This window comes from Eubalaena glacialis, chromosome X (genome assembly GCF_028564815.1).
Source record: "Eubalaena glacialis isolate mEubGla1 chromosome X, mEubGla1.1.hap2.+ XY, whole genome shotgun sequence".
In the NCBI taxonomy this organism is placed as follows: Eukaryota; Metazoa; Chordata; class Mammalia; order Artiodactyla; family Balaenidae; genus Eubalaena; species Eubalaena glacialis.
Window position 1 is genome coordinate 85,106,066 of NC_083736.1, and position 22,885 is coordinate 85,128,950.

At 32.5% G+C, this 22,885-nt stretch overlaps 1 protein-coding gene across 1 annotated transcript in view; it reads left to right on the forward strand.

Moving 5' to 3' along the window:
- Nucleotides 1-22,885, forward strand: part of PCDH11X (protocadherin 11 X-linked) — a 694,161-nt gene that overhangs the window by 86,153 nt on the left and 585,123 nt on the right. The gene's annotated exons all lie outside the window — the stretch shown is intronic.

Here is a 22,885-nt window from a genome sequence, read left to right on the forward strand (position 1 = left end):
TGTATTAACACAATGTAGCAAGAATGGGATTAGGAAAATGAAGTCATGCTACTCACTCTCACCTTCAAGCCAGAGAATGAAATATATATGAGATCTCTACTTTAGATATCCATTTGAGTATTTGCATATTCATGCAAGGTATTAAGAACCCTTCAGGAGACATTATTAAGAGATAATGAGTTTTGGAAAATGAAATATGATTGCTTTCTCTAATGGGCCTGAAGGAAACTATGCACATATTAAGACCCAAGATATCTGTATACAATAATTTAAAACCCAATAAATTTATGAAAACAAGAGTTTATACAGTCTTTTTTATCTGTATTCCATGGAGAAATGAATAAAAATGTATCTAGAAATTCATAACTAAATTAAATGATTTAAGTATTTTTATTTCCTTAATAAAGTCAAGTGATAGAATTTATCTACATTTTTTCTCTGGAAGTCATGCAGCATGTTGATTTTATTATTTTGTCTGTGTTACTCTTAAGAAGGTCTTCATAACAGTTTCAGTGAATAAAGCTTTTGAAAACCTATTTAGGCTTAATTAAATAGTAGTAATGTGAAAGTCAGAATAGGTTTCCTCTCACCAAAGTTAGAGATATTAAAGAAGTCTATCAGGATTCAAAATAACAATGAAAATAATTTAGGAAATGCTTTTAAGAATCGAGGTCACTCATGGATTTGCATAGTTAAATTATACAATAACGTTAACCTTTCTCTCTTAATCACACAGTGAAAGTAAGATACTAATTCAGTTGTGGGTGCATTTTTGTTACAATAGGTTCATAATTATGCTATCGCAAATGGTAAAATAGAACCCTACTCTCTTTGTGGAGAGTTTCTGTTATGCTTTGAATGAGTTTATAGGGCAGTGGTTATTTCTACAGTTCACATGAGCCCCATGGTTTCTGACCAAGGTGGATCTTAAATGGGTGGCAAACATAACAGATGCCTAATATCATCATGGTATGTTTTTGTTTCTATTTAACTATTAAAAAGGGTGCTCTCATTTTCTAATTCTCATTACTATCATTCGGTTTTTTGGAAACATTTCGCAACAGAAAAGTATTCTTTATGAATAGCACTTTATGTGTGTTGTATATCCTAATAGCACTTTTCCCAGGGCTAAATTTGTGACTCACTTAAAAATCTATACAAAGGGTGGGGTTTGTGAATTACTTTTGCAGAGCATCATTTTTAATAGATTGGCTTGTGAAATTAGTTAGAAGAGCAAATTCTGGTTTCAACTGTTTTTGAAAGCATGGAGATGTTTTAAGAGCTAGACTTATTTTACATGAGGACATGAACATACAGTAAGTAAGGCATAGATGAAGGAAAAAATTGAAGTGTTTTCCAAATATCTTCCTCTTTTATTGTTTTTTTTTTATATTTTGTAATCCTGAGAAAGTCAATAAAATTAATAAATTTTTCATTCAGGTATTTTATTTTATTTAGCTAAGAAATCTTTTCCTAAACACAGAACAATAACTTCATGAGATAGGCAAAATAAGGAAAGTAAATGCTAATGAGAATAAATTCTTGGTTTTCATTCGGTTTTTATTAGCTAAAAGGAGTATCTTAGAATCAGTGAGTTCTCAGATGACTTATTCTATTTTTTCTCATCTTAAAAAAATAGGTAAATTGTATATTTTATGTCATTGGTTCACAGATGTTTCAGATTAATTACTAAATATCTTCTGGACATGAATTGGTGAACTTAGGCAGACTAATGTGATACTAAAAATAATTTGAATCCTTGTATTTTGTGCTACATTTGCAATGTTCTTCACCCTTTCTGTATACGCTTCAATTTCTGATTAATGCCAGGAGAGGCATCTTATATTCACTGATGTTGCAGAATGCTAAAAAGTTAAGTGAGCACTGAAAAAGAACTCATGTATTTATAAAAATTCAAATACAGTAGGTGTCTTCTTTTTAAAGAAACATCATACAAAATGGGGAAAAGTGTCAGCCAGTAAAATAAAAATTCATTGTTCCTTAAGGAAATTCTGACAGTGGAATAAAATATTACTGTTATCAGAAGGCAGAATTATATTCAATTGATTTTAAACAAAGTGAGAAATATATTTTCAAAAGGAGGGTTTAGGGTGATATTTATGTTTAGTTCATTACTCATCTGAATAGAAATATGAAAGTGAAGAAATTAAATGGTTCTAGGAGGCAGTAAGATATAAGGGGATTTATAAAAAATTTCATGTTTTTAAAAAGGGAATCAAATATTTTCTATAGTTTTTTTTTTCTGACTCTTGTTCTGAAAAAATATGGAACATTCGTTAGATAGAAATGCATCTATTGCACAAAACCATTTATACCTGGGGAATATAAGGATCCTCTTTGATATAAATTTTTACAAGTATTCTGGAAGGCATTTTTGTATACATATATTATAGTAGAAATTAAAACATTAAATTTAAAAGATGATCTTACAGTGTATTTTATATTAACGTCTTTCAGAGCAAGCAGATAGTGTTTGGTGCGATTCTAGAAAAACAATAAGAATAATCATTTTAGAATCAATTTTGATAATTGTTGTATAAAAGAGATACAATGCCAAAACGAAATCTTGCTTAACACAGTTCTTCCATTAAAATATTGTGAAGACTATACATTTGAAAAATAGGGGAACAAAAATGAACTTATTATTTTGAAAGGGCCTTCTGTGTACAAGTCACTGTCTTAGTCATGTATTTGAGGTACTTCATTTCAAAAAGAAATAATTCATGGTTACATGAGTGTAGGTATTATACATGGATTCAAAATGGTAAGAGGAGTCTGAGTTAGCTTGGAATAGGCTTGGTATTTACTACTGTTACATTCCATAGCCTTGATATTGTGCATCTGTATTTTAGCAATGTGAATTTTAGCCATGTAGCATGCTTGGCAACTAAGACTCCTAGAACACAACCATCTGATTTTGATAACATGTTATTTTTCTTGTCCTAGACTGATTCCAGGACATCAACTATTGAAATCTACAGTGAGATATAACTTTCTAGGAACAACATAATTCTATTCCCCTTCCAAAAAACTCCAATGATTTGTGATTTCAAAATTTGGCTAAGATCATTTATCTTGTAATCTGGATTTCCCACTATAAAAGCAAGCAAAACAAAAACCACCTTAAAAATTATGTCCCACTGAACACCATGCTTACTTTAGCTGTAATCTTGCAATCGAAATTTTAAATTTGTGGAAGGAACAGTGCAGTGTGATAAAAAAAAAAGTTTTATCATGCTGTTTCTCGATTTGCTTCCTCTGAATGCCAACAAGTGTGATGTAATATAATGTGTCTTGATGTACAAACTGATGGTTAATGTATCAATCATGAAACATGGAATTACTTGCCCTGTCTGATTGCTGAAGAATTTAAACATCATCTCCGGGAGTTTGGAAGTGAAGCTGAACTATCCAAGCTACCCTCTGAAAGGTATCCAAGGGCAAGAGATTTTCTTTAATATCAAAAATACAAACAGCAACAACAAAAAAAAACACTTAAGATAATTTTTTGGAAAATATTCACTACTATAGTGTTGTTGAGAAAATAATTATAATTATCCATCACTCTGCTGAAAAGTTAGATGATATAAAATAATTTTAATGGGTTTTTATGTTGATTGTAATCATGTTGTTCCACTACTTTAATCATTAAAAAATTATTTTTGTTGTAATCATGTTTCTTTTTTTCTATAAATACTGAAAAAGAAAGAAGTTTTTCTTTTCTATTTTTATCTATCAAAAGAAGAATGTAAAGTTCTTTATACTCCCTGATATTTTGGGGAAAAAAAGTACTGATGTTTCTTATATAGTGAAATGTAATTCCGTTCATATGTGAGTAGAGACAAGGATTTAAATAGGATATTTTGAAAGATTTTGTCTTAATTTTGAAACTACCTAGGAAAATATAAGCTACTAGAGTCAAACAGCTAAATAGATCTACATAATTTCTCTGGCATTAAATTACTGAATATATTTCATTGCTTTGAGTAATTTGGCCTTTAACTCATTCTTCACACTATGTTGATTAATCAATTTCCTACACAAATGACTAAATGCCTCAAATTTGGTGTACATTAAATTTATTGAGGAAGGAATGATGTGTCCCAATTTTACATTGTCTTCTTTAAGCTGCTTATGACTTACTAACAGTACTAACAGAATTTTTTTAAAAGCGTGATTTCTTGGGGCTAAAAGGGAGTATAAAGGACCTTTATAATCATGACATAACATATGTTTCCTGGATTCTCATTCAAATGCTTCATTGTGTATCATTTTACCTTGCAAAGTATGGATAGGATTTGGTCTATTATGTATGTGCATTAAATTAGTGTATTATTTGAAGTGTTCCTTGGTGTAAAGGTATTTAGAAGAGGCTTATGCTCTATTTAGCATTTCAAATTAGTGTAATTCTTGGATATTTAATATATAGGCAATATTTTTAAAAGATTTCTGTTAAAATTTAGCATTCCCATTTACTCAGTACAGAATCTCTGGTACCTCCAATAATGTCAAGTTCCTTGAACATGCTTGCTATCTGGCTTTTTAAACATTACTTAGTTAATTATAATGACTAAGTGTAACTGTTTTACTGGTAATGAGAAATGTCATGTAAATTACGATATTGTATTACATACTTATAAACAACTATTGTAGAAAAATACTTAAAATTAAATTTCACCTTTGTGAAAGTTATTCATATAGAGTAACTTTATAATCTCTTCCCTATTTCTTCCTGATAAACTAAATATTTCAGTTTAATTTCAAGGAATGTCAAAATTGAGCCAACTTATTATACCTCTAGAGTCAGTGCCCTGCAGGTACCAAGACGTACTAAGAGTAGGAGTTTCCAAAATCCATAGTCTCACTTAACTGTGAAAAAAATTATGATGCCCAAGAAAATGAATCAATACTTCACATGTCCCATGATAAACTAGTGTGGCTTCATGACCATTTGTATATGTAATTATTATATAAATGCATTTTAAGTGCTTGTGTCATGACCACCCTGGTCTCTGCTTTTCCACACATTCTGTGACCTAGAGGAGAATACTTCATTTTTCTTCTACTTCAGCGACCCTTTCCTTTAGGCCTGTGATAAGGAAAACTCCTAATCACTCCTTTGTATATATGAAGATGAAAATGTCTTGAAACAGTTACCCAGAATCTCTTTTAAAAATTCCTCAGTATTTTTATGGGGGCCATCTTTGCAGAAGATGAAAATAGAAACTTTATTTTTAAAGCTGCAAGTGATTCCGTCTCTCAGAATATAATTTCTGTGAGAAAGGAACTTCTGAATTGATTTCTTTCCTGCTCTTTGAGGCTAAAATATTTACCCATATAAACCAATGATGATTGAGATTTAACTGTATCTAAACTTCAGCCATAGATGAAAATGGATTCTGCTTTTGATTGTTAACTACCCTTGATCTGTCCTTTGCTTATGCTTGAGGAAATAATATTAACATTTGAGAACAGTATGGACGGCATTGAAACTAATTTTCCACAAAAGCCAGAGAGGACAAAACTATGTATTTTCCTCTTGGTTCCTTCTTATCAGTTGATTTGATGATACTTTTAATTTAATTATTGGTGTTATTACATGTTTGGCCTACAAGGTCTCAGATATCTTCCCATCTCTTGTGTTGGTATTAATGGACTCCTAGAATATTCTCAATGAAGTGTCCTTGATGGTCTCTCTTGCTCTTATTCTAGTCAGTGAATAGAGAAAAACAGAAGGAAAGCAAATCTTAAGACTAGTCATCAAAGAAACTTTTAGGGATTACCTAATCGATTAACTACAATGTGCTGTATACTTTCATCCCTGCAAACACTCAAAGGAGTATTACTTTCTTTTGATTAAAATCCAAAGTGCATAAATTGAAAAAAATTGCTGAAATACATTTCCTCATTTTACATTAAATATAAAAGTTTATTTTTAGAAGTAGGGTATTCAAGCTATTACATTTCTTAAGTTATTTTTATTTTCAATGATTTAAATTGAAAATTTTATAGAACAGTTTTAATTCTATCCATTAATTAATCTTTTATGTATATTTCTGTTTTCTCTGCTGACCATCCTGTTCACATTATCAATGTGAACACATATACTTTAGAATAATTTTTAAAAGCTGAACTTAGATTCAATCAATCATTATTTCATACTATATTTACTAATCCTTTCATTTCAACACAAAACAATGCTGCCACATTTTACAATTTTGTCACCTGCACTCGCCACTGTTTAATTAGATTTTGTAAGTGTCCGTCTAGCTAGGTGTGATTTGAAGCCTGATCTCAACAGAACTGCTACAGGACAAGCAGAGTTTAAGTAATCTTATATGAACTTAATCTACACTGTGTAAATGCTTCCTATAGGTGCTCTTGTGTAATAGACTTTTTTCTTTAGGTTTTGCTTAGTTTCTGTCTATTTTTATTGTTTAGATTTAGGTTTCTAGCATATTCAAAGGTGCTGTGATAATATAAAGCTGTATGTGTTGTATATAATTATTATTTTTAAAAAGAACTAATGTTCAATTTGTTTTTTCGTGCATTGTGTGTTCATACATAACATCCGTGGTTTTATGTGGTATTTAGAATTAGGAGTGGACTTTTTAAAATTGTAGAGTAGTCATAGGCCTTTATTTTTATTGAACAATGCAATATACATTTGTTGTAGAAAATTCAGGAAATTGTAGATAGATTTTAACTGTATCTATGACAATTTGATGAAGAATTTTAAAACTATTTGTTTTTACTTCAGGCTACACCAGTAAGTTTTTCTTTATAATTTACTTAGTAATTCTGTTTAACCTTTGGAAGTGGTGCACTTTAAAATTACAGAAGTATTCTGCTCTTTTTATATTATAAACTATACATGCAGGATTTTTTACACATAGTGGTAATTGACTTAATTATTATGCATATTGTTTATTTTTATAGATGTATGATTAGACAAATTTATGAAATAATTGAGTCTGATTAGTTGATAGTAAACTAAAGAGGCATACTATATATCTCCACCATGAGACTAATCTGCCCTCAGTGAAAATATCAAGTCATGATGAAAAAGCTTTTCTGTTAAAAAGAATGCCATCTAAATATCTGCCAAAATTTCCCTTAGAATGAACAACCAAGTTATCCATTATAATTATTTCTAAAAAGCCTCATAACCAACTCTTACCTTTTTCAAATTCTAGATATTCTCAATTAAAATTGTATTAACCCTCCCATTTCAAGTGATTAATTATATTTAATTATCCACACATACACTGGTACTATCCAATTAGGAGTAAATCTTTTTCTGTGAAGTGAAAAAATCACATTCCATTAGGTTTCAGATAGTCAAATTGACATAATAATGGAAATGAAGTACTTCAATGAATATTCTAGACATATATGCACTTTTCTCCCTTGTCCTGGAGCCTTATATTTATTAATTATTCACTGATTTACTTCACAAATGTTATTCTCTTAGAAATGCACTTTAAAAGCATTTTCATTTTTTGTCTTAACACTTCGTAAAAACGTTAGATAACAAAATAATACTTTCATTAGATACTTAGAGAAAATTTGAATAATACCACTTTTACTCTCTTTGGTGGTAGTAGAAGTAAACAAATGTGCAACACTGGTGAAAAATATTATTTTCAGAAGTCCACAAAATAAACTTTAAAATGTATTTACTCATCTTACTACATATCAGTTTTAACCTCAGATTCAAAATCAACACAGACCACTATTTCAATGATACTTTAAACAGAATTGCTCATAAACACTATCACCTTACACAAAAATGTTTCCCGTAATTCAAGTATACAGCTCAAATAGTTGTTCAGTGTCACAACCTCGAAGTAATTAAACACACACACACACACACACACACACACACACACACACACACGAACAAATTTGATCAGCTCTTTTGGTATGTAAACACAGACCTAGTCTCATATTCAAGGTGGGAAAAAACACACAAAAATGGAATTGCATGGATGCTGGAAAACTAATTTATGAACTCCTAAATGAGAGATTATATTTCATTACTAATTTTATTTATTTGATCACTCATTCAGAACTATGTATTGGGTGCCTTTTTTGTAGATAATTATATACATTATTTATGATGTTCAGATTGAATAAATACATATTTTTCACACAAATATAGTTATTCAAGAGAAGGTGCTGAGTTCTTTTCCAGATAGGTATCGTAGTTTTGTCTACGTGATACTAAAACATCTGGAGGCAAAATACAATTTTTCACTGAATATGGGGATATTTTGTCTACCTGACAAAATTGACTCCATAAAGACGCAGACTTTATCTAGTACTACAAAATGATATTATAATAGTTTCATTTTAGATAGGAAAAAAGAATTTGACATGCTATATAAAGTTAACATTATCTGAACTAGAGCAATTGATAACATTTAACAACAAAATTCTACATGGTGCTACAATTCAACTTTACATATATAAATTTGAGTTGTTTGTAAGACTATACACACATTTATTTCAAGACGCACACACACTGTAGAAATGATGAGGTACATACAATTAAGTCATTTTAGGTGTGAGACTTAAAAGACAACCATACCAAACTCTTAAAATTAAGAGACCTAATTTTGAGGCTAGAGGAAAATACATTTTAATTTGATGTTTATGTAATTCTAAAACAGTGGGATTAAAATGGGTTAGGGTATGTATAAGCATACATATGTTTGCGTATATGTGTGTATATTTATGTTTTTCAAATTTCTAGCAGAAAAAAGTAATATAAACTTTAAACTAAAGACAACTTGTTCAAAGATCATACACCTATATTTACAATGTTATTCTCTGTTCTTTTAAACTCATGCCTCACTTCCAAACTTTAATCATCCTTTATCCCTTATATCACCCTACATAGCACCATTTATTTAAAAAAAAACTCTTGTCACATTCAGTGCATTCTGAATATGTGCTCATGTGTTTTTTACTTTCAAATTATTTTACCTCTAATGTAACTGCAGTACTTCTCTTCATAAAGTTTCCCTGTTTTCTGAAGGATCACAGATCCAGTAACATTAAATTATACATTAAAAATTAAACTATTTTTCCTATCTAATTACCAGTGTAAATTCTACTTCTCTTCCACACAAAAAAGCTAAGATAAATTTGCCTTCAGTAATAGTCAACTTCTGCTCAGTTGGCATAACTAAAACATATATAAAAGAATCCATTAAAATAATTATTTTTATTTGCATTAATACCTTATTTAATTTTAATACCTCTGAAACCAAAAAAGAGATAAGTAATTCTCTGTTAGTGCTCTGTACAATGTCAGATTTTCAGTTTCATAAGTCTGCAGCTTTGTGGGTTTATGTTTCCATCAAAGGCTAAGATGTGGTTTGCCATAATCATATACATGCATACATACTTATCTATGTATGTGTATACACACATACACTTTTATAAACAGCTTGGTGTGAACTATGGATTGACGTAAATCATGGAAATATTTGTGAGGATAGATTCGGTTTTTAGATTGGGTAATGTGTACAATTTATTATCATTTCTGGTTTTGAGTGGAGCTAGTACTGCGAACTGCCATTGAAGAAAAGCTGTGTAAAGTAACATTAAAATTGTGAAGATTTAAAATACAAGAGCAGTCACAAACAGTCACTCTTAAAATTTTGTTTTTGCTTTGTTATTTGTAGCTGTAATTTTAAAAAAGAATAAACAGGTTTTTGTGTGAATATGTTAGAGTGAATATTATAGGGCATCTTTCAACTGGAATACATGTAGTTACTAACACTGGTTGTATTTGATGTATTTTCAGTGCATAAAGTGTGTGTAATCTGTATTAAGTGAAATACCTATAAATAAAGTTATTTCTGCATTGCAATAACATATCTTCTGATATTTTTTGAAGCGCTTGTTGTCATCAGGGGCTACCAATTTCATTAACATCATCAAGGATCCTAAAATAATTTTTAGCACATTAACATCCTACAATTTCATGGTATAATTCATTATCTGTGTTGTGTTAACCAGAACTTTATATATTGGCATTCCTGATCACTAACATTGAGAGATAACTGGTCCAAAGCAATGAAGTGGATTGAAGTGACTCATATTCAACTAAAGTTTTAGTTTTGTGCATTTTATTGTACTCAAATTCTTTGAATATTGGTAATATGGTACCACTTATTAACTATTGTTTTTCATAGAACATGCTATAGATAATGGAGTTTACCATGAGTTCAAATGAGATGAATTAAATATTTCTCAAACTCCTGCTATGAGCAAAGCAATGTAGAGAATGATGGTGGTTATGGTGAGGGATGGGGTATTAAGGGGTAGAGATGTGGGACAATCAAGATTCTCCCCTGGTTTCTATTAGAGTAAAAAGCCTTTTACCCAACAAGTTTAATTGAAAGTATGTTAAAAAAAAAAAAATTTCAGCTTTTCTAGTGCAGAAAATCCCTGACTATATAAGGTTTAAAAAAAACAAAAGAAAGAACAAAAAGAAAAAAATTTAAAAGTTTTATCATAATAATTAGGAGGGTGTGTTTGTGTGTGTGTGTGTGTGTGTGTGCACATGTGTGTGTGAATATAGCTAGTAGAGTATCTTACAGGTATGTATTAGGTATTCATTCCAAAGTTCTTGAAATCTGAACTGAGCAAGCATATACTTAACCCATTTTAGGAAGCACCTTAAAGTCATCAACACTTTCCCAAATCACATCCAAATAACAACAAAATACTGTTGATCTTGCCTCTAAAATACCTCAGACATTTCTCCCTTTACACTTATTCAAGTCTTCATCACAAGTTACTGGTTCCACTACTAATAGGTTGTCCTGCTTCCTAGTTTCATTTGTCCAATTTATTTTCTACCCTGTACCCAGAACACTTCCTAAAACACAGATCTGATCCAGTGAAGCCTATGAGAGAAAAGCTTCTGAGTCTTTCCCCATGGCATATAGGATAAAACCTTAATTACTCTATTTTTCAAGCATTTTACAATTTTAATCAGGTCTACTTGCTCATCCTTATCTCCTACTACTCCATGCACCCCACATTTTTGTCTCACCTACTACTTCTTGTTCCTTGAATATTTCATGCACTTTGATGCTTCCATAAATCTGAACAATTTACCAGAATTACATTAAGCACTTCCTTTGGTTAAGATTCTGTGAGGACAACAAAGATAACTAAGCCATGGTCAGTGAAGTAGAAGTGTAATTGTGGAGATAATGTAAGAAAACATACTTTTAATAGCAGAGAGAATATGATAAAAAAATGAAAGAATGCTATCTGTGATTTTATTAAAAATGAAAGAAGCCTGGATGGTACCCTTTTCTTCAACATCTTATCTGTTTCTTAACATTAACCTTACATAATTCTTGTGAAATGAAAAGCCTCAACAAATGACTAGGTCATATAGCTCTTCAAACAGTAGTTGCCGGAAACTATTTCCAGAAAATTGATGTTACATCATTTTTCTTCATTAATCTTAGAAAGATTTTTAAATATTTACCTCAGATACTTTGATTCTTGTTACATTTCCCATCCATGAGTTGCACTTAAAATAAAAACTATCAACGGAAAATTTTAACCCATTTGTTCATCTTAATATGAACATATACCAGAGAACCACATACTGCTTTTAGGCATTTTGGCAAAAGGAGCATCTCAATGTGACATTTCTTATAAATATGGCAAGAAAAATGTGTTCTTGTCCTCAATAGAGGAACTTTTTCCATGGTGAGTGGTAACATATAGATACTGAGAACTCTGGTTAAAATGTGCTGTCTATACATAAAAACTGTCACTGAAGTACTGAGATGAAATGGTCATTCCCAGATAGAAATCATTTTATCCCTTTCCCCCCATACTGAAAGTCAAAATTATCAAATTTGTGAAAACAGGACAGATGGAGAAACCATGGGATATCAAATGTAGATAACATCCAAATTATAACATGGTAGAGCTACCCTGAAAATTCAGAAACCACATATCCCCTCCCCAAATTGAGAGTGTATTACACACACATGCACACACACACACACGTACATCTTTAAGGAATGCACTTCTTGGCACACATACTGAAAGCAAATACACCACCTGCTTCCTAGAAATAGATGAAAATAAACCACATAGTTCTTAAATTAGCCCTTTTTTTCTTTTGTTCTTATTATGACAGAAAAAAATCTTTCTAAATTGCATGCAGGAAACATCCTTGGAGACTGAGGTTTTGTTTTGGTTAGTTTTTCTTTCATATATATATATATATATATATATATATATATATATATTTTTTTTTTTTTTTTTTTTTTTTTTTTTTTTTTTTGCCAAGCAGTCATATGAGGATGCTGGAATGCCAGCATTACTATAAAACATTTCCATACTTCATGATGATAGTTTACAAAAATTCATTACTTATTTCACCTCTTTGTGTAAAGGGAATGAACATCATCATAAGTAGGGAAATAATGTTTCTTTAGCTCAGTTATAATTATTGAGTTTTCCAACTATCCCAGATAAAATAAAAGCAATTACTAACATTCTTAAAGTCAGTGGCTATTTTCTTCAGTACATTACTCCTTGGGAATATAGGGCCAATATAAAGGGGTAATGAAGTTGGAAGATTGGATAGAATGACAAGGCTAAGGACTCAATAACATGAAAACCTTGCAAGAGTAACACATTGCCACATTTCTAGTGAACAAACTTCCCCTTCATATTTGTATGGTTTTTAATATATTTTTGAAGTGCTTCTATCACAGCAGTGGGAAAATTATTATTCATAAACTACACCCTCACTTATTCTTTTTTCATCTGATAGAGCCAAAAAGTATTTTTTACTCTGATTTATTTCTTGGGAACAATCCTATCTAAAATCAATCTAACTGAAAAATTACCATAGCTATATGCCAAATCTGTCTTAACTATATTCCTACCACAACTGTCTTTGCGCTTGTGTGTGAAATATTAAATTTCATGGTGCATTTTGCTTTTCATGGAGAAAAATTCCATATCCATTCTCCTAACTCTGATAATAGAGTTGTCAACATTCCCTTTCTTCTTCAGGTTGGTCTGGCTTGTGAAATGTGTTAAAACCCCAGGTTGACTATCACATATGGGCATGGGAAGTATTGGACCTGCTGAGAGAGACTTGCCCTCTTAACACACAAAGGAAATATGCTGTAGGTCAGTCCTCTCTATTCTCTGGGCAACTTTTGTGGTCCCATGTTCAGATAGGAACATGTGTCTTGTCTCTTTTTCTAATCTCTGTCAATCCAATAAGAGACAAAGCCTCAGTTACTTAGATATGTTCTGGACTAGGTGGCCCTTTCTCCCCTGGAAAATAAGTCTCTGACCATCCCATCCTTATAATACATTTTTGTAACTCTTTCTTAGTAAAATCACTCTTTGATGTACTTCAGTCAAATCACCTGAACACTCTCATTCCCTGAGCAGTGATCACTGCACTCGTTACAATGAAAATATGCACTGTATGGAGAGTAAAGTTTACCCACCATAACCTGCTATTCTGAAATTACATTTTTCATGCTGAAAGAAGTATAGTTTGCATAGCTAAAGCAACAAGGTGTTTGAATCTTGTGAAAAAGAGACTGAGACACAGGGAGATGGTACTAGTGCTGAAAAAAACAAAAGCCTAACAGGAAAAGAGAAAGAGGTGGTAGGAGCCAAAGGGTTAAAACCATGGCTTTCTCCAGGTCGTCCTCATTCACTCGACCATTAGATAGTGATTGAGTACATACTTTGGATAAGGCCTTACTACAAAGTTAGGTTATGCCTGAATTTGGCCTTAGGGGAAGTAGTCCAACAATAGAAGCTGTGTACGCAAATGATGGTTACCAAGTGGTCCACAAAACCAGTACTCTTACAGATGGGACTAAATTAAAATTTTAAAGGTACATCTAATTTTTTCCAGGAAAATAACTGTTAGATCAGAAAACTTCGTGTTAACTGGTTAACTGGTGTTAATAGTGTTGACTGAGATAGAGATATAGCTACTTCTCCAAGTAAATCTAACTGGTTAATTTAATCATGAGAAATTTGTTCAGCGTACACATTCACAAAGAAAGTACTTTTTCTGACTTTTTAAACTTTCTCTTTTATCCATTTGCTATAGAATTTGAAATTTTAATATTTGGTTCATGTCAATGTGAACTAAGTATTGGGTCATATAGCTAACTGAGCATTTCTTTTTTTTTTTTAACATCTTTATTGGCGTATAATTGCTTTACAATGGTGTGTTAGTTTCTGCTTTATAACAAAGTGAATCAGCTATACATAAACATATATCCCCATATCTCCTCCCTCTTGCGTCTCCCTCCCATCTTCCCTATCCCACCCCTCTAGGTGATCACAAAGCACCGAGCTGATCTCCCTGTGCTATGCAGCTGCTTCCCACTAGCTATTTTACATTTGGTAGTATATATATATGTCCATGCCACTATCTCACTTCGTCCCAGCTTACCCTTCCCCCTCCCCCTGTCCTCAAGTCCATTCTCTACGTCTGCATCTTTATTCCTGTCCTGACCTTAGGTTCTTCAGAACTTTTTTTTTTTTTTTTAGATTCCATATATATGTGTTAGCATACGGTATTTGTTTTTCTCTTTCTGACTTACTTCACTCTGTATGACAGACTCTAGGCCCATCCACCTCACTACAAATAACTCAGTTTCGTTTCTTTTTATAGCTGAGTAATATTCCATCATATATATGTGCCACATCTTCTTTATAGATTCATCTGTCAATGGACACTTAGGTTGCTTCCATGTCCTGACTATTGTAAATAGAGCTTCAATGAATGTTGTGGTACATGACTCTTTTTGAATTATGGTTCCTCAGGGTATATGCCCAGTAGTGGGATTGCTGGGTCGTATGGTAGTTCTATTTTTAGTTTTTTAAATAACCTCCATACTGTTCTCCATAGTGGCTGTATCAATTTACATTCCCACCAACAGTGCAAGAGGGTTTCCTTTTCTCCACACCCTATCCAGCATTTATTGTTTGTAGATTTTTTGATGATGGCCATTCTGACTGGTGTGAGGTGATACCTGATTGTAGTTTTGATTTGCATTTCTCTAATGATTAGTGATGTTGAGCATCCTTTCATGTGTTTGTTGACAATCTGTATATCTTCTTTGGAGAAATGTCTGTGTAAGTCTTCTGCCCATTTATGGATTGGGTTGTTTGTTTTTTTGACATTGAGCTGCATGGGCTGCTTGTAAATTTTGGAGATTAATCCTTTGTCTAACTAACTATTTCTTATTTATGGGTTAGTGCCATTTAGTTTCTTGGTTTTTATTTTCCTCTTACATTCTCAAATGCTTTCTCAATTTGAATAAAGTAGACCATAGAAAGACAAGAAAAAAAAAAGCATGGCTTTCTCTCTAACATTTCTTCAATTTCATCAACTTATGTCTTCATTAATTTGACTCTCCCTGGTAATGCTTACTATTGGCCCTTGTATTGTACAGAAGATCATTCTTAAAGGTTCATATATTCATCCCCCAAGCTTTTACCCTTTCTCCCTTCCCTAGCAGAAACATCAAGTAGTCATTTATATTACCCCTGAGGTTTCCCTTTGCCTAAAGGAATCTAATAATTCAGAAAGATCTCCATATAAGTTTCAATTTCCAGGGAGATCTAGATCTATAAATACTAATATGATATATATATATTAAAATAGAGTTAATTGAACTTAAATTTAAATCCTAATTTAAAAAGGAAAACTAGGAAGACAAAGGTTTTCTTCTAATGATAACATTTTTGTTTTGAATTTGGATAAATATTTTACTTGAATTATTGAAAATGCTTTTTACTCTTCTGGTTGTATTATGCTGACCAATCTAATTCCCAGATCTGTAGTATTCCCTGTAACCTTTATGAGCTGTATTATTACATCTGTGATCTGCTCCTATTTCAGAGATACAATGAACCTTAGAGACCATGTGGTATCCTAGTCTGCCTCTATTATTTGACAGATAGTGGAACCAAGGCCCAGAGAGAGAACAGACCTTTACTGAGCACCTATTTTATGTCAGGCAGTGTGCTAGGCACCTTACATATAATAGTTCTTTATCTCAGAGTAAGTGGCCAAGAGAGGATCTGTGGTTAGATCTAATTAACTCTCAAGTTCTCCTTCCTCTCTATTTCATCACATGTCTGGCAGAGCTGTGGCTCCCACAACTCTTGATTTGAAGTTCAGAGGTCCTTAACTTTTACCATCTTCTTATTAAATTTCTCCTCTGCTGTACAAATCAACACCCAGTAAACTGTTGTAGATTTTCCCAACTCTCTTTGCCCCTTCCTGGACTCATGCTCATGTATTTAAGCTCAGACAGATGATCTTTTAGATGATTCTTGTTATTAGATTTTCATAAGGTTGACAAGCACCATGTTCATTCTGAAAGCTATGGGGCATAATTCCCCATGAACAGGTCAGTTGGAAAAACGCAAATAACGTAGACAAAGAAGCCTCTCTTCTTCCATCTACTTCCACTCTCAACATATGAACCCCTGAACAAACTTTGAAAATAGTGGCTATTCAAAAAGTGTTTAATCAAATTGAACTGTCTGTAGAAAGTTCCCTTTCCATTCTGCCTTTTCAATACTTAAAACATAATATGATTCTAAAGTTCTACAGTTTGATAAGCCACAAGATGAGTTTGAAAGTATATGTGTGTCACCAAATATAAATTAATTTCTACATCAATTTATAATGAAAAGGAGCATTGTAACACATTCAGTATAGTTATGAATGTCTGATTAACCTGATGAGATGTATAACCAGAAATATATATATCAAATATGGACCACCAGCTATCTATAAAAAGTATTGAAAATTATTAATTCAAATACAATATGAATTTTTAGTCATTTAGAATTATTAACTTTGGATTACATAGGAGAAATTGAAAAAATATTTTGTTTCTGGGTTACGTTTCCTAGTTTAACCAATTCATATGTAGCTATAGGAACATTAATTATTAGTGGTGTCCAACATATGCTAAACAATATTATATAATTTTTTTTCAAATGGGAAATGTTCACTACTTACTTAGGAAGTTGCCTTAACTCCTTAAGACAATTTAGGGAACATATATATCAAATGTCCATGCTACATTAGGTTCTGAAAATAGGATTGGAAAAAAGAAGGAAAGGAGGAAAGGATAGTTCAAGGAAAATTTTGGGAGTGCCTGCTAGGCACCAGGAGTGGTGCTAGGCACACTGCACAGCAAGATGTATTGGGACGTGATTGGGCTTTAGAGTCAGATAGACTTGTTTTCCAAATCTGGATTTTTAGATATTAGCTGTATGCTTGTAACATTTTTGAACCTCAGAATCATCTGTGATAATCAAGATGTTCAATTAACAGGATTGTAAGTGAGGATTCAATGAGATTGTGTATAAAAATTTGCATTGTACAGTGTCTGGCATAAAGCAGACAATAAATGTAAGTCCTGTTGCACATTGATGAACTCATCTAACCTGAACAATACAGTGAGCTAGATATTATTGATATCATACCCATTTTATAGATTAAAACCAAACCAACAAACTGGGTCTTGGGGGCTTCCAATATTTGCCCAAGCCCAATTTAACCAATTTAAGTACTCTTTACCCTACATCACAGCTATTTAAAATCAAGAATCTAGTCAACCGTATTTTTTATTAACTGCTTAACTAACGCTCAGCCACAAAGCAGCCTTGCCTCTTGAACCCTATCATGTGTGTTCTTTACAGGAGCCTGAGAAGAAGTATTGAGTATTGCTCTAGGCAATAATAACTTTAAAATCCTTTCAGTTGTAGGTGAATGAATTTTTAAATGTAGCTGGTGGAAATAAATTTGGCATTCTAAGGATTGTGAAAACTACTGACAAGCCTAACTTAGTGTTAGAATCATAAAATGTTCGATGAAGAAGACTCAGAATGTGAGAGTGATTTGTCCAAGGTCATATGGTTAGGATTTTAAAAGAATCAGGTGATGAGTGTTAATGTCCTGACTTCCAGTTCAGGATTCTTACCACTACATAGACAACCTATTCAGTCTGATAACTTTGTGCCCTGAATAACAACGGTACAAAGTGGCATTGAATAATATTAAAATTGTGAAAAAACGTGAAACTAACAAAAATAAAACTGTTGTAGGAATCAGATTGTGGTTGAGGTTTAAGGTTTCCTATGTAATAAATCTGCTGTCACCTTGAAAGATCATATCCTCTCTGAGACTCAGTTTCTTCATGTGCAAAATGAGGAGGATGTGTTTTTCAGAACCTCAAATGAGATGATTTTGCAAAAATCATTTTAAAAATGAGAGATCTACATAAATGATAATTATTATCAATACAATAGAACTAAAAAAGCCTTTAAAACTGCTCTATAATCATGTTTCTTCCCTCACAGGACACTGAAAATGATGGGTTCTTGATTACAAGTATCTAATTAATATTTCATGCAAGTTCCCAAAATGGCCAGCTTATGATTATATAGGGAGACTGGGAGACTCCTGTGTTTCTGAAATGCACTTTCTAATTCTTGAACTAAATTATATCAAGTATTTCTTAGAATAGTTTGTAAGCACATGGAATCAAATTCCTTAAAACCATGGGTTTTGCCTGGCATTTAATTAAGGAAGCTGAGACAGCTTTCAGTGGCAAGTGAGAGCCATTTTAGAAATGATAGAGCTATAGCGAGTCTTCTCAAAAAAAAAAAAAAAAAAAAGGGAGAAAACTGTTCCTGTGTACCTACCTTCTCTGTGATAGGCACACTGGGGCAGCAGGAAGGGGATTAGCTTCCAAATCAGGCAGTGTGTGTTCTAACCCTGACTTTGTTATCTTTAGCTGTTGGGTCTTGCATAAAACTTGTTAATGTTTCTGAGTCTTGGGATCTTCATCCATAAAAATGGCTACAATAAGGTCAAACTCATAAGGTTGCTGTGAGAATTAAATGAGATACCCTATAAAATGTGACTGGCACATAACAGGCACTTAATTAGTGCTAATGCCCTTCATCAATTGTCTCAACTAATCCACCCAACAACCCAGTGAACAAGGTATTATTAGTATCATCCTCACATTGCAAACTAAATTGAGAGACTGAGTCTCAAGAGTTTCAATGGTTTGCTCAAGCTCAGGCAACTGGTAATTGGCCTGTCTGGAATTTTACCAAGATTGGCCTGACTCTCAGTTTCAAGTCCACTGTCCATTTCCTGTCCAAAGTTAATTTCCTGTCCACTGTCCTGCCTCTGGCATAAGACCCAAAACGCCTCTGTTCAGAGGTAGTTTACAAACTCAGAAAATTCAAGTTGTTAGGCATGGCATTAAACATATACTTAATTATCTTTTTCACATTCTTTCTCCTTAGGCATAGGGAGATAAGAGTAAGACTCTATTTTTCTGAACTGTGAATAAATGACTTTAGAGGGGAAAGTTTATAATATAATGATAAGAATCTGACTTAATATGTCATTTTAATATTAGCCATTTTACTCTGTTATCTTGTATACATGAATGGCTATCTTACAAAGGATAGTTCTAATTAAAATAGGTATCGAGAGATAAAACATTAAGAAAAAAATTTTAATAGAGCCTAGGTTCAACATAATTAGAATTCACATGCTATGGAAAACAAATTGCATAAAAACATTGTTTGAAAATTTAAATTATATCATATATTGTCTAGAATCTGTTAAATATTTTTTAATTAAATGTTTTATTTCCATCACAACTGGAATGCTAGGTTGTTCATATTGGTTTAGCAAACCAAATTACACATCCATAAAATTTTAAATGAATAGTTTATGGATTTTCAGCTCAGGAGCACAATTATTTTATTTCTACTATAGTTAATTTTTCTGATTATAAAATTTTATGATAGAAAATTTAGAAAATAATGAAAAAATACAGTGATGAAAATAGAAATCACTTTATATTCCTGCTATTCAAAATTAACTCCTTTTTGCATTTTGATAAGTTTCTAATTTTTTCTAAGCATAAGCTTATATATTTAAAACTTGTATATTATTTAAAATGACAGAATTCTGACCATACTGTGACTTTATAAAAGATTGTGTTAACTTCTTCATTTAACAAATGAGTAACTCAAAGACTGGTTTTAAAATTGAAAACACATTATCTATGCCCATAAGTTGTACACCAATGAAAATAAATACCTAAAATACAAGGCAGTATAGGTATCATTTTCATTTTGAGTTTGAGGAGAGAAACCACTGTGAGCTAGAATAGAATGAGAAAGACTCATGGAAGAGAAAGAACATGATTTAATTTTTAAAGTAGGATTTAAAATGGAGAGGAAGAAAAAGTCCCAGTTGGTAGCAATTAAATGAGCGAAAGCACATGTTGTATTTTTAGAACAGGGTCTTCAGCTACCTTTGAGATATATTTAGGAAGATGTGTTAGGGCCGTATTATGGACAACTTTAAGGAGGCAATAATACCAGACTAAAGGAGTTTTGGTATTTATTTTTGGAACACCGTTTCTCGTATATCCTTCCCAAATGGGAAAATTATATTTACTGTCTATATTTCCTCAATTCCCATTCACTCCTCAAAACATTGTGATGTAGTCTCTTCCCACATCTGCTCACTACTCACATCTCTCATCTTGTTAGCAGTGGCCTCCTATTTGCTAAACTCAAAGGACATTTTTCATTTGAGTACCTTTCTCCTTCATTTGACACTTTTCCTCATTCATTCACTCCTTTTGGAGTTCTGTTTTCTTGGTTTCCATGACATATTATTTTCTGATTTTTCTTCTGCCTTATGACAATTTTATTTTCTGTATGTGTGTGAGTACTTCATCATCTGTCCATGGCAGCAGTGTTCATCTTTCTTAGAATTATATCCTTCATCTATTGTTCTCATCACTTTATACTCTCCCTGTTTTTTCATATGTGCCCTATATCCTTATGAGTTCTAATCCCTGTATTTAGCCCTGACCTCTCCCTGCAGTTTTGACAGATGTGTAAAACTTCCCTATGGACATCTTCCCATCAGTGGTCCATGGATCCTCAAACTCAACATTCTTCGAATGGGATCAGTTCCCTCTGACTTCCTTTTCCCAAATCTGGCTCATTACCTGTATCAACTAATAGAGTCACCATTCACTCAAATCACTGAAGTTGAAAATTTAGGTAATATCCTATGCTTCCTTCTCTCCTGATCCCTCCCCATTCCAATAATTCAACCGTCTTTTTTTCTGATCTTACATTTGAAATATTATTAAAATAATGAAAATAATAGCTGATAATATATTTTGAAAATTTACTACAGGCCAGGCATGTGCCAAAAACATCTCATTTAATCCTCATGTTAAGGGTACCATTTTTCCTTTTTCGCTTATGGGGAAAATGGGGCTTAGGGCAGTTGAGTGCTTTGCCACATGTCACACAGTTAATAGTCAGTAGAGGTGGTATTTAAATCCAAATATTTTAATTTCAGATTCCACACTCTTACACACAATGGTAGCCTGTATTGCTTCCTGTCTCTACTACATTGTCCTATTTTAGGTCCTCTTCATCTTTCACCTGGATACATGCAGTAGCTGCTTGAATGGCATTCATCTTATATCTAGTCTTGTTCCACTCAAACCAATCTCTACACAACCAATGGATGTTCTATTTCAATTGCAGATTTTATCATTCCACTCCTGTGTTTGAAATCCTTCACTGGCTCCTCATAATTTTCAGGATAAATACCCTAGTTTTTTAGCATAGCATACAAAGCTCTCATGATGTTATCTCTGATTACTTTTCAGCCTTAGGTTTCACCCATCCCTCCCTGGGTCATAGTTTATGCTGCAAGAAAATCAAATTGCTTTCAGTTTTCTATTACACAACATGCTGTTCTTAGTCTCTGCAAATTCATTCTTGTTTTTCCTAGTGGAGGCCTGTTCTTTGTCATTCTATTAACATGATTAACTTCCATGAATTCTTTATGACTCAGCTCAGGCTCCTCTACAAAGCCTTCCCTGACCAATTTCCTTCTTACCATGATCACATAAAATCTTTTTCTAATCACTAGACTTTGAGTTGTTTGAGAGAATAGTTTTTGCATTCCCAGCATAAGCACATTCCTGGGATATAATACGTATACCTATATATATATGATGTAAATAATGAGTGGGAAAATATTATGATGAAAACTATTTTTGAGACAACTAACTAAGGAATTAAGGATCATAATGGAAGACAGAAGCCAAGTTTAAAGTAGAGATATCAGCTAGGAGAATGTTATGTTGAGATCAAAGTAAGAGATAAACACCAGGACTAGTGTGGTGGAGGTAGGAATTGAAAATCAGGCTTGACAAATGAAATGGGAGATCAAAGTGAATAATATTTCTAACATGATTCCAAAATTTAAGGCAGTCAGTTGGAGATTAGTAGTTGGAGTTTGAACCAAGGTAGCTAGGAGTGCAAGTTCTATAAAGAATTGGGAGATGACGAGATGGAGAAAAAATGTGTATGTGTTTTCCATGTAAAGATGGGGACACTAATTCCTTTAATCAGTAGGGGGAAAAAGGGTGAGAAGATGAGTGCAGCGATTAAATATTTTGAGATGAACATGGCCTGTATGAAAGCTGTTATATCATAGATAAATAGATATTTAGCACAGTTTTACATATGGCAGGAATACGTTCGAGTTAAACAGTACAACTATGTATTTATATTTCTTCACTATATGGTTTAGTGGAAACAATCCATCTATGATTGACTGATTAATGAGCAAGGAGTTCTTCAACTACCATCCAGCTTGGATATTTTTTCCCCCAAATAACTTGTATTTGTGGGTAATTGACCCTTTTCTGACTATAAAATAGCATGC